The 10,227-nt window shown below is 44.8% G+C and overlaps 1 protein-coding gene and 1 non-coding gene across 2 annotated transcripts in view; one reads left to right on the forward strand and one right to left on the reverse strand.

The window, feature by feature from the left end:
* Window positions 1–597: 597 nt before the first annotated feature.
* LOC111724471 lies at window positions 598–704 on the reverse strand. The gene has a single exon (XR_002772772.1). It is a non-coding gene; the product is annotated as a U6 spliceosomal RNA (small nuclear RNA).
* Window positions 705–5,187: 4,483 nt separating this feature from the next.
* PAK1 (p21 (RAC1) activated kinase 1) overlaps window positions 5,188–10,227 on the forward strand; it is a 182,530-nt gene continuing 177,490 nt past the window's right edge. Inside the window, exon 1 of the mRNA XM_023511940.1 lies at window positions 5,188–5,421. The gene's annotated coding sequence lies outside the window, so the exon portion shown is untranslated. The remainder of the gene's footprint in view (window positions 5,422–10,227) is intronic.

Here is a 10,227-nt window from a genome sequence, read left to right on the forward strand (position 1 = left end):
TGGATAAATGCCCAGAAATGATATTTGCTAAATCATATGGTAATTCTAATTGTAGTTTTTGGAAGAATCTCTGTATTGTTCCCTATAGTGGCTGAACTAGTTTACATTATTCCCACCAATAGTGTATAACAGTTCTCTTTTCTTTTCTTTCTTTCTGTATTTTAGAGACAGGGTCTTATGCTATTGCCTAGGCTGGCATGCAGTGGTGGGAATCATAGCTCACTGTAGCCTCAAATGTCTGGGGTCTAGTGTTCCTCCTGCCTCAGCCTCCTCTGTAACTGAGACTACAGGTGTGTGCCACCACACCTGTTTAATTTTTCAGGTGTGTGCCACCACACCTGTTTAATTTTTAAAATTTCCTGTAGAGATGGGGGCTTCCTATGTTGTCCAGGCTAGTCTTCCCCCAAGGCCAATTTTTAACTCCTGGACTCAAGCAATCCTCTTGCCTTGGCCTCATAAGCGCTGGTATTACAGATATGTGCCACCCTGCCTGGCCCTAGAGCTCACTCTTCTCTGCATTCTCACCAATATTTGTTATTTTTTGTCTTTTTGATAATAGTCATCCTGAGATGAGATGATATCTCATTTTGGTTTTGAAAAAATATGAAAAGCTTCATGAATTTGCGTGTTATCTTTGTGCAGAGGCCATGCTAATTTTCTCTGTATTATTTCAGTTTTAGTGTATGTGCTGCCCAAGAGAACACTAATTTTTACTAAATATATGTACAGTTCACATTTATTTGAATGTTCAATATTAGAAGTGTTTTGTCTTATAGCAGTTATAGTGGCTCATGCCTGTAATCCTAGCACTTTGTGAGACTAAGGCAGAAGGATGGCTTGAGGCCAGGAGTTTGTGTCCAGCCTGGGCAACAGCAAGACCCCATTTCTACAAAAAACACAAAAAAATTAGCTAGGTGTGATAGTGAGTTCCTGTAGTCCTAGCTACTAAGCAGGCTGAGGCAGGAGGATCACTTGAGACCAAGAGTTTGGGGTGGTGCCTATGGCTCAAGGAGTAGGGTACTGGCCCCATATACTGGAGGTGGTGAGTTCAAACCTGGCCTCAGCCAAAAACTGAAAAAAAAAAAAAGAACCTAAACAAACAAGACTGAGACTAGGAGTTTGAGGTTGCAGTGAGCTATGATGATGCTATTGCACTCTAACCAGAGACCTTATCACAAAAAAAAAAAAAAAAAAAGAAAGAAAGAAAAAGAGTTTTGCCTTTATTCAGAAGTTTGGTGATAGTGTAACCATAAATATGCTGCAGGAACTTAACTCTAATTTATATCAATTACTCTATGGTAAAATTGGTTTCATTATTTTGCCTAAAGTTGCAGCCTCTAAGAACCTATCAATGACATATATTGTACATATTTATCCTATGCCCCATCTACTCTACTTCTAGTCTATCTCTAGCTTCAGCTGCAGCTGTGGTGGACAGTTATAACTCTTCGTATGCTGTTAGTATTTGCTAGCACAGAGCAGTCACCCTGGATTGGAGATTATATTAGTTTCCTATGGCGGCTGTAATAAATTATCGCACATGCAGCACCTTAAAACGTACACATTTATTATTTTACAGTTCTGTAGTTCACAAGTCAGAATAGCTAAGATTATATAAAATGTCAATAGGTTAAGATTAAGGCTCATCAGGAATCTGCTCCTTTCTGGAGGGCCTCCCAGGGAGAATTTTCCATCTTCTTGAGTCTGCTTTCAAAATCTTTAATTTCAAGAGAGAGTGAAATTCATGGGAAGAGTCTCTATCTCTAAATCCTTAACTAAAAAACAAAACAAAACAAAACAAAAATACCTTAATTTAATCACATATGCAAAGGTTTTTTTTTTTTTTGTCTTCGAAGGTATACATAGCTCCTGGGGATTAGAATCTGGACAATGACCCCGTTTTTCTGACTACCACAGAGACCATGCAAACACAGTCCAGATTAGAATCAGTTTATTAGGTTACGACCTAGGGATAAGTTACCTGATCTCTCTATGTTTCAGTTTTCTCATACATATGATGAAAAGGAGGATTAACAGTATTATCTATATTAAAAGATTGTTAAAGATTTAACGGAGATAATGTCTGTAAAGTGCTCAGAACAGTACCTAGCACTTTAAGCACAATACGATTATTTATTAAATATATTTTAACAGGCTTGGCGCCTGTAGCTCAGTGACTAGGGTACCAGCCACATACACCAGAGCTGGTGGGTTTGAATCCAGCCCAGGGCCTGCCACACAATAATGACAACTACAACCAAAAAATAGCCGGGCCTTGTGGTGAGGTGCCTGTAGTCCCAGCTACTTGGGAGGCTGAGGCAAGAATCGCTGTGATGAGCTGCGATGCCACGGCACTCTACCCAGGGCGACAGCTTGAGGCTCTGTCTCAAACAAACAAACAAACAAACATCTTAACAACATATTGATTCCTACTCGATGTCAAGCTCTATTCTAGGCACTAGGGATGTGGATAGGAATATGACTTGCTTTCAAAGAACTCAAGGAGTAAGTACATACTACATACCATAAAAAGATGGCAGTACTATAGGATTATAGCATTGTTAAGGCTCCAAGAGACTTCAAAAATATTGGTGAAATGAATAAATGAACATGACATTCAAGTTTGGTTTTGTAGAATAAGTGGTGGCCCGTGAGATAAGGAGAGAATAGCTCAGAGACATGAAGAAATGTGTTAAAAGGTTAAGTAGTATTTCAGTGTGGCTGGAGCAAAAGATATATGGTGTGCAATGAAGCTAAAAAAGCTAGTGTAAACATACAGGTCGTGAAGTGCCAAGTTAAGGAGTATGGACTTTATCTGCAAAGCAATAAAGTCCTTTCAGAGTGTGTTTTTTTTTTTTTTTTTTTTTTGAGACAGAGTCTCACTTTGTTGCCCTCAGTAGAGTGCTGTAGCATCATATCTCACAGCAACCTCAAACTCTTGGGCTCAAGTGATTCTCTTGCCTCAGCCTTTCTAGATAGCTGGGACTACAGGTGCCCACTATAACGCCCAGCAATTTGGAATTTCTGAGCTCCGTCAATCACCGGTCTTGTCCTCTCAGTGAGCCACTGCCTCATTTTGGAGTGTTTATTTTTATTTTTTCTTAGAGACAGAGTTTCATTTTATTGCCCTTGGTAAGAGTACTGTGGAGTCACAGCTCACAGCAACCTCCAACTCGTAGGCTTAGGAGATTCTCTTGCCTCAGCCTCCTGAGTAGCTGGGACTACAGGCGCCCACCACAAAGCCTGGCTATTTTTTTGTTGCAGTTTGGCGGGGGCCAGGTTCGAACCCGCCACCCTTGGTAAATGGGGCCGGCGCTCTACCCACTGAGTCACAGGCGCTGCCCCATTTCAGAGTGTTTAAAAGAGGAAGGAAAAAAAATAAAGGATAAATAAACAGGGAAGGACATCATCAGATTTTAAGAGGCTACTCTGGTGACTGGTGAGAAAAATAGATTGGATTTGAACAGACTAATGGTTGTTCAGGTGATGGTAGTGGAGAAAGAGATGGGTAAGAACTTGAGAAATATTTAGGGGAATCTACAAGAGCTGGTGACCAATTTGATGTGGATGTTGCCAGGAAGAATGGCGATCTATGTCTAGGTCTCTAGCTTAGAGGGCTGGGGAATGATGGTCCATTCATTGAGACCAGGAAGGAATATAACAGTAACCTAAGTTTTTGGGGAAATAACCATAGTAATAGCTAATATTCTAAAGGGCTTAATACGTGTTAAGTTGTAGTCATTATTATAGTAAACTGAGGCTTAGAGAACCAAGAACACAGATACTACTTAGTACTGAGACATTATGGCTTAAAAAGTAAAGGTCCTTTTGCTAACATACGTACACCTAAGATCTGAAACCAGGCAATCTGATTCCAGGCCCTTAACCACTAACGCCTTGCCACGTTTGGTCATGATGAATTTGAGATACAGCGGGGTGCGTACGTAGTGCTGTTCGGGAGGTACTGGCAAATACACAATTGAAGCTCAGGGAAAAAGTGTAGGTTGAAAGTAGCCTCCATGGCAGAGCAAAAAGGAAAAGGGAGCCCATTTTCTTCTACGTCAGTTCACGATGGTTCCAACTTCTGTTATCGTTTCTTTGTCCCCCACTCCCCCGCCCTTGCTCCCCCCCCCACAAACAAAATAATAGATGTCTGGCTCTGGGATCACACGAGATCAGATAGTTTTCAATTTAGCCCTTGTTTATGAGCTCACAGTGGCTGTGGCGCTTTGTAACTTGAGAAGGACCCAAACTGAGTGAGTTAGCCTTCTTCATTCCTGACTCATCACCAGCCCTCCCAGAAATCATTCCACAATCTTCCAGGAGGAGTGTCCTGTCAAAACAGCCTGCAATGGGCGGCTCCGGTCCCATATACCGAGGGTGGCGAGTTCGAACCCGGGCCGGTCAAACTGTAACAAAAAAAATAGCCGGGCGTTGTGGTGGGCGCCTGTAGTCCCTGCTACTCAGGAGGCTGAGGCAAGACGCAAGAGAATCGCGTAAAGCCAGGAGTTGGAGACTGCTGTGAGCTGTGACGCCACGGCACTATACCGATGGCAATAAAGTTAGACTGTCTCTACCAAAAAAGAAACAAACAAAAAACCAAACAAACAACAGCCTGCAACCTCAGAGCTACCGCCAAAGAGAAGCGGACGCAATGACGTCACGAAGCAGCCGGTGTTCCCCAGCCCGTGGCGTCACGCGCCGATGACGTCATCCCAGGCGCTAGCTCTCCTCCGGGCCGGGGCTGGTCTGGCTCTCCAAGCTCTGTCCAGCTCTCCCCGCCCCCTCCCACCTGCGGGAGGCGGGGCGGGCAGGGCTCCGCCGGCGCCGCAGCCTCGCGGGGGAGGGGCGGGACGGAGCGGAGGAGGGAGGTGGGGGCCGGCCCCGGCGTACAATAGCTGGGCCGCGGGCGGGGGAGGCGGCCCCGCGGGCGCTGCAGCTGGAGCTGAAGGTGCCGGCTGCACCGTAGACGCCCCCTCACGGCTTCCCCGCACCCTCCCTCCCCTGCGCTCGCCCTTCGCGCCTCCCTCCCAGGCTCTGCCGTCCAGTCCACAGACGCTTACCTCCCAGACTCTTCCTCCCTTTTTCGCAGAGCCCGGCGTTCTCAGGAGCCCCTCGAAGGCGGCCTCCGCTTCGACTTCCCACCTCCTCCCTGGGAGGCCATCTGAGCCGCTCACATCCCCACCCCCTCAGCCCAGCGATCCTTTGCTCGCGTCGCCTAGTTCCCTTCCGCCCCCCTCACTGTCCCGTCGCTCGCAGATGCCGCTCTCCTGAGGGGATCCCCGGCGCGAGCGGCGACAGGCGGGAGTAAGGGAAGCGCTAGCTCGCGCACACTCGGGCGCCCACTCCGGCTGGGCCGCCGCCACTCGGCCGGTGGAGGAGGAGGAGGAGGAGCTGAGCAGAACCGAGCGAGCGCGGAAGGTGAGAGCCGGCCTGGCTCCCGGTGCTCTGGCGTCGCTGGCTGCCCCAGCTAGGGCGCCGGGTGGGCAGGGCCAGGGGTGGGGGCCTGGGCCCATTCATTCCCGGCGGCGGGGCCAGGTGCCCGGGCGGGAGGGGGCGCCAGGTGAGGTGAGGCGGGCGCCGCCCCGCGAGGCTGACGGCCGCGGTCGGGCCAACAAAGGCCCCCAGTGCGCGCACCGGCGCGATCGCCGGGCTTAGGCACAGGGGACCGGGAGAGGGCAGAAACCAAGGAGGTATCGGGCCGGGTCCGAGACCGACTCTCCCGAACTTTGCGGTCCTCTGGCGCTAATCCTGGTCTGCTACCAGGAAGCCCAGCAAAGCGGCTCCTCGTTTACTCTGCATGGAAAAATCATCCCGTCCGGGCTTGGGGAATCACCTTTAGGGTTCAACTCCTTGAAAAAGAGACTGGTAGAACTTGACTTATGCAGCCCCTCCCCAACCCCGAATACTCTGTAACTTGGGAAGTTAAAAAACAAATGGGGAAAGGAGAATTATAGTTATTTTATGTTCATCATTTCATTTCCAAAGACATAGTTATTCTCTGTCTTGAATGTTTTAACAGTCAACATTATTGGTAGTGTTTTGGAAGAATATTTGGGGAAGTATTGGATGTTCTTTGGTGCTGTGAGCAGTCCTCATTTGTTAAACCCCTTGGGTAGCTGTTTTATGCTTTATTTGAAGAACTGTGTGCAGTCAAGGGGAGTGTTAGTACTGTGGTTGCCAATAAAAATTCTAATTCTTTACTCTTGCCTCTTTTTAAGAATTGTTCCTGAGGAAAATCTTTAATTTTACCTCCTGTATTTTTGGGTTCTCTCTCAACTTTGGAGAAAACAGGAGTCATCTATACAGAGATGCCTCATCTCTCTTATTTGTGGCTTCACCTACTTCTGTGTGACCTTGTGCAGGTTACTTCCAGCCTTAAGAGTCCCAAAAGTTTGCTTTCATGCTGCAGAAACAGACGGGTAGCAAGCACCTATGCAGTTTTCAAGAGTCCGCTGAAGAACCCCCCCCACTGTGAACTTTTTGTTGACATCGTCCCATCCCTTCTTTTAGGCTAAACTAACTTCTTCCCAAGGCCCAAGCTGGATATCTTTAATAGCACTTGTAAACGTTTTTGCTCCTGCTTGGAAAGTTCTCAAACAGGTGCATATGAAACCCACCCCACTTCAACAAGAAATTCTGCTTCTCAAAAAGGGTTTTGGGAACGTGGAGTTTCTGAAGCATTTCCTGGCTTATCCATGACCTTATCTACATGAACTCTTGAGTCTACCCGGTAAATTTGCTTATATTCAGCCATTTATTTATCCAGTATCACTGGAGTCTGGAGAACTACTTTGTTTCAGAGCTCCTATTGGAGCTATTGGAATTCTGAATCTATTAAGATGCTCCTGGGAGGGGGTTTGGAGGGATCACTTCTGAGGTTTATCTTATAGGGGTACAAGTGAATCTTTCTAAGAGTAGAATGTGAACGTTTTAAAACAATAACTGAGAAAATGACATGAAGGCTGTGTTGACCAGTTTGATGGAAGTATTTCGGATTGCATGTGAAAACCCCACGCTGTACCCCAGAAGTGCATTAATGTACAAAGTTACCATTCAATTAAAAAAAAAATGCTCCCTGTCTTCAGAGCACTCTAAAGTCTAATGGGTGAGATAGACAATTAAACAATGAAGGCCTGACCTAATCTCTGGGGGAGTCCAGTTGTATGGTGAGTAGTTTGCAATAATTGAGGATACTAGACCTATTTTACAAGTCTTATCCTGGCCAAAGTGTGTCTTGCAGGGAAGGTAATCACCTGTCTTTTATCTATAAGAGGGCACTTGATAAAAAGCTTGTTCAATTGAATTAACTGTACATTTACTAAGCACACATTTTGAGGCCCTGTGCTTGGCTTGAAGAAAGCAGTGCCTCAAAGGAAGGCACTGTGCATCCAGAGGGATTTTTGTAAAATAAAACCTGATCACACCAGTGTTCCCTACCCCTGAGTTTTCATTGTCTAAAGATAAATTTCAGAATTCTTAACACGGATAAGACACTCTCCTAGACCACTGGGCACTTTTGCAACCTCATTTTCTATTCTTCTGTCACTCATCTCTGCTGTTTTCTTCTTGCAATACCCGCATTTACTCCTTACCTGCCTATGGATGTCTTTGTTGGACTCTTACTCTTATTTCCACCGATAGAATGAGTTAGACTTCTATCCTCTGGCTCATACACATATCACTTTTATAGCTCTCTACAGTACTCTATTGCAGTTATTTGAGTTTGTGCCTCTTTTTTTCCATTAGCCTGCTAATTTCTTGAATCTGTTTAGTTTAAGGGCTTAGCAAAGTTCCTGGCACTGAATAAGTCTTTGAATGAATGAATGTATGAATGAAGAAGCAAGTCAAGGCCTATGAAATAGTTTACCTAATCCTTTGGGTTAGAACAATTAGTTTTCCAAATGTGGTCCATTGACTACTGCATCAAAATAGTCTGGGAATTTGTTACCAAATTAGTGGATTCAATCTGAGATCTACAAATGAAAAACTTTGGGTTTGGGGCCCCCAAATCTCTGCTTTATTTAATAAGCTCTTAAAATGATTTTTTTGGGGGGGGCAGTTTTTGGTCAGGGCTGGGTTTGAACCTGCCATCTCTGGCATATGGGACCGGTGCCCTGCTCCTTTGAGCCATAGGTGCCACCCTCTTAAAGTGATTTTGATGCTTGCTAATTTTTTTTTTTTTTGAGACAGAGTCTCAAGCTGTCCCCCTGGGTAGAGTGCTGTGGCATCACAGCTCACGGAAACCTCCAACTCCTGGGTTCAAGCGAGTCTCCTGCCTCAGCCTCCCAAGTAGCTGGGACCACAGACGCCCGCTACAATGCCCGGCCCGGCTATATTTTGTTTGTAGCCGTCATTGTTGTTTGGCAGGCCTGGGCTGGATCCGAACCCACCACCTTAGGTGTATGTGGCTGGTGCCTTAGCCACTTGAGCCACAGGTGCCGAGCCACTTGCTAAGTTTTGAGAACTACTAGGTTAAACCAGTATCCTTCGAGCTTCTTGCTCTCTGTTGTTTTTCTTCCACAGCACTTATAGTCTGGCATGCCATTCCATCAATTGTTTACTCTTTTTTCTTTTTCTTTTTAAAATTTTTTTGAGACAGAGTCTCAATTTATCACCCTTGGTAAGAGTGCTCTGGCGTCACAGCTCACAGCAACCTCCAACTCCTGGGCTGAGGCGATTCTCTTGCCTCAGCCTCCCAAGTAGCTGGGACTACCGGCACCCACCACAAAGCCTGGCTATTTTTTTGTTATAGTTGTCATTGTTTGGCAGGGGTGTGGGGGGCCAGGTTCAAACCACCAGCCTGGGTGTATGGGACTGGCACCCTAGCTGCTGAGCTACAGGCGCCCAGCCTATTGTTTATCTCTTGACATTAGAACGAAAGCTTCCTGGAAGCTTTGTCTCTTTTGTTCATTGCCTAGGGTAGTGACTGCATACAGCTGGCACTCAGATGTTTGTCGAATGAATAATATAAGATGATTTAGTCCCGTTTATTGCTACATTGGGATTTTATTCAAGAATAGTTCTCAGAATGAAAAGGAGTCACATTCCAATATGCAGATCTAATGGGATCCTAATTGTTTTTTTGAGATTTATTTTAGGTTAAGCTTTTTCCCTTTTGCATCTATCTTTCTCCAGCCAAATTCTTCAGAATTTTTTAGCAGAGTTTTTTTGTTTCTTTTTAGTCAAGACCTGAAAACTGCTGTTGTAATACCCGAGGCTAGGATTGTTTCTTGGGAACTTGCAACTTGGTTTTGCAAGTCTAAATAGGCACCCTGACTTTTGAAAGTCTTTTAACTTGAAACTGTCTCTTCTGGGTCTCCTGTGGTTTTTGTCTTTCTCTGGTGATACAGACATATAAGGGCCTGTTTGTTTAACTCCACACAAAGGTTTTTCTTCCTTATGAAGCTTTTAAAATGCTTTGTTTCTTTCACTTTCTTACTAGCTCTAAGACACCATTCCCAGTTTTCTCCTGTTCTAGCTTCCCTCTAGGAGAGTGGCTTCATTTATTTATTCATTTACTTACTAATATTTATTGAATCCTTTTTAACCATGTGCCAGACCCTATGCTGGGCCTGATGTTCATCTACACTGGGGTGCAGGCCAAGTCTCTAAGGAACCAAAGATGATATAACATGGTTATGATGTTAAGTGCTGAAATGAAGGGAAAAAATAGAGGGATTTAAAATACTGCTGTGTAATCATTAATGTGGGAGAAAATTGCCTACTTTTCCCCCTCAATTTAAGAATAATTTGTAAAATAGACATCATTTTGATAAGCAGACTTCTCAAAATTTTTTTAAGAGGTCAGTGGCTTTTTTTTGGAAACTAAAACAAAAGTCATGATATAATCAATGGTTGCCAGTTTGAGATAATTCTCATTTTTTTGTTGTTGATAGTTTTAATGAATTTTTCCACTCCCTCCTCTTTTTAATCTTTCTAAATTGTAACCTGAATGTAGGAGAGAGACTTCTTTTTTTTGTATAGTAAAGAGAGAAGTTTAAGGTTATCAAAAGAACATACCCAACTATAATTTATTATCTATCTTCAAAAAGCTAAAAGAGGATTTTTTTTTTTTTTTTTGAGACAGCCTCAAGCTATTGCCCTGGGTAGATTGCTGTGGTATCACAGCTCACAGCAACCTCAGATTCCTGGGCTCAAGTGATTCTCCTGCCTCTGCCTCCCAAGTAGCTGGGACTACAGGCGTCGGCCACAATGCCTGGCTTT

This window comes from Otolemur garnettii, unplaced genomic scaffold (assembly GCF_000181295.1).
Source record: "Otolemur garnettii isolate 467f Iridium unplaced genomic scaffold, OtoGar3 scaffold00001, whole genome shotgun sequence".
Classification (NCBI taxonomy): domain Eukaryota; kingdom Metazoa; phylum Chordata; class Mammalia; order Primates; family Galagidae; genus Otolemur; species Otolemur garnettii.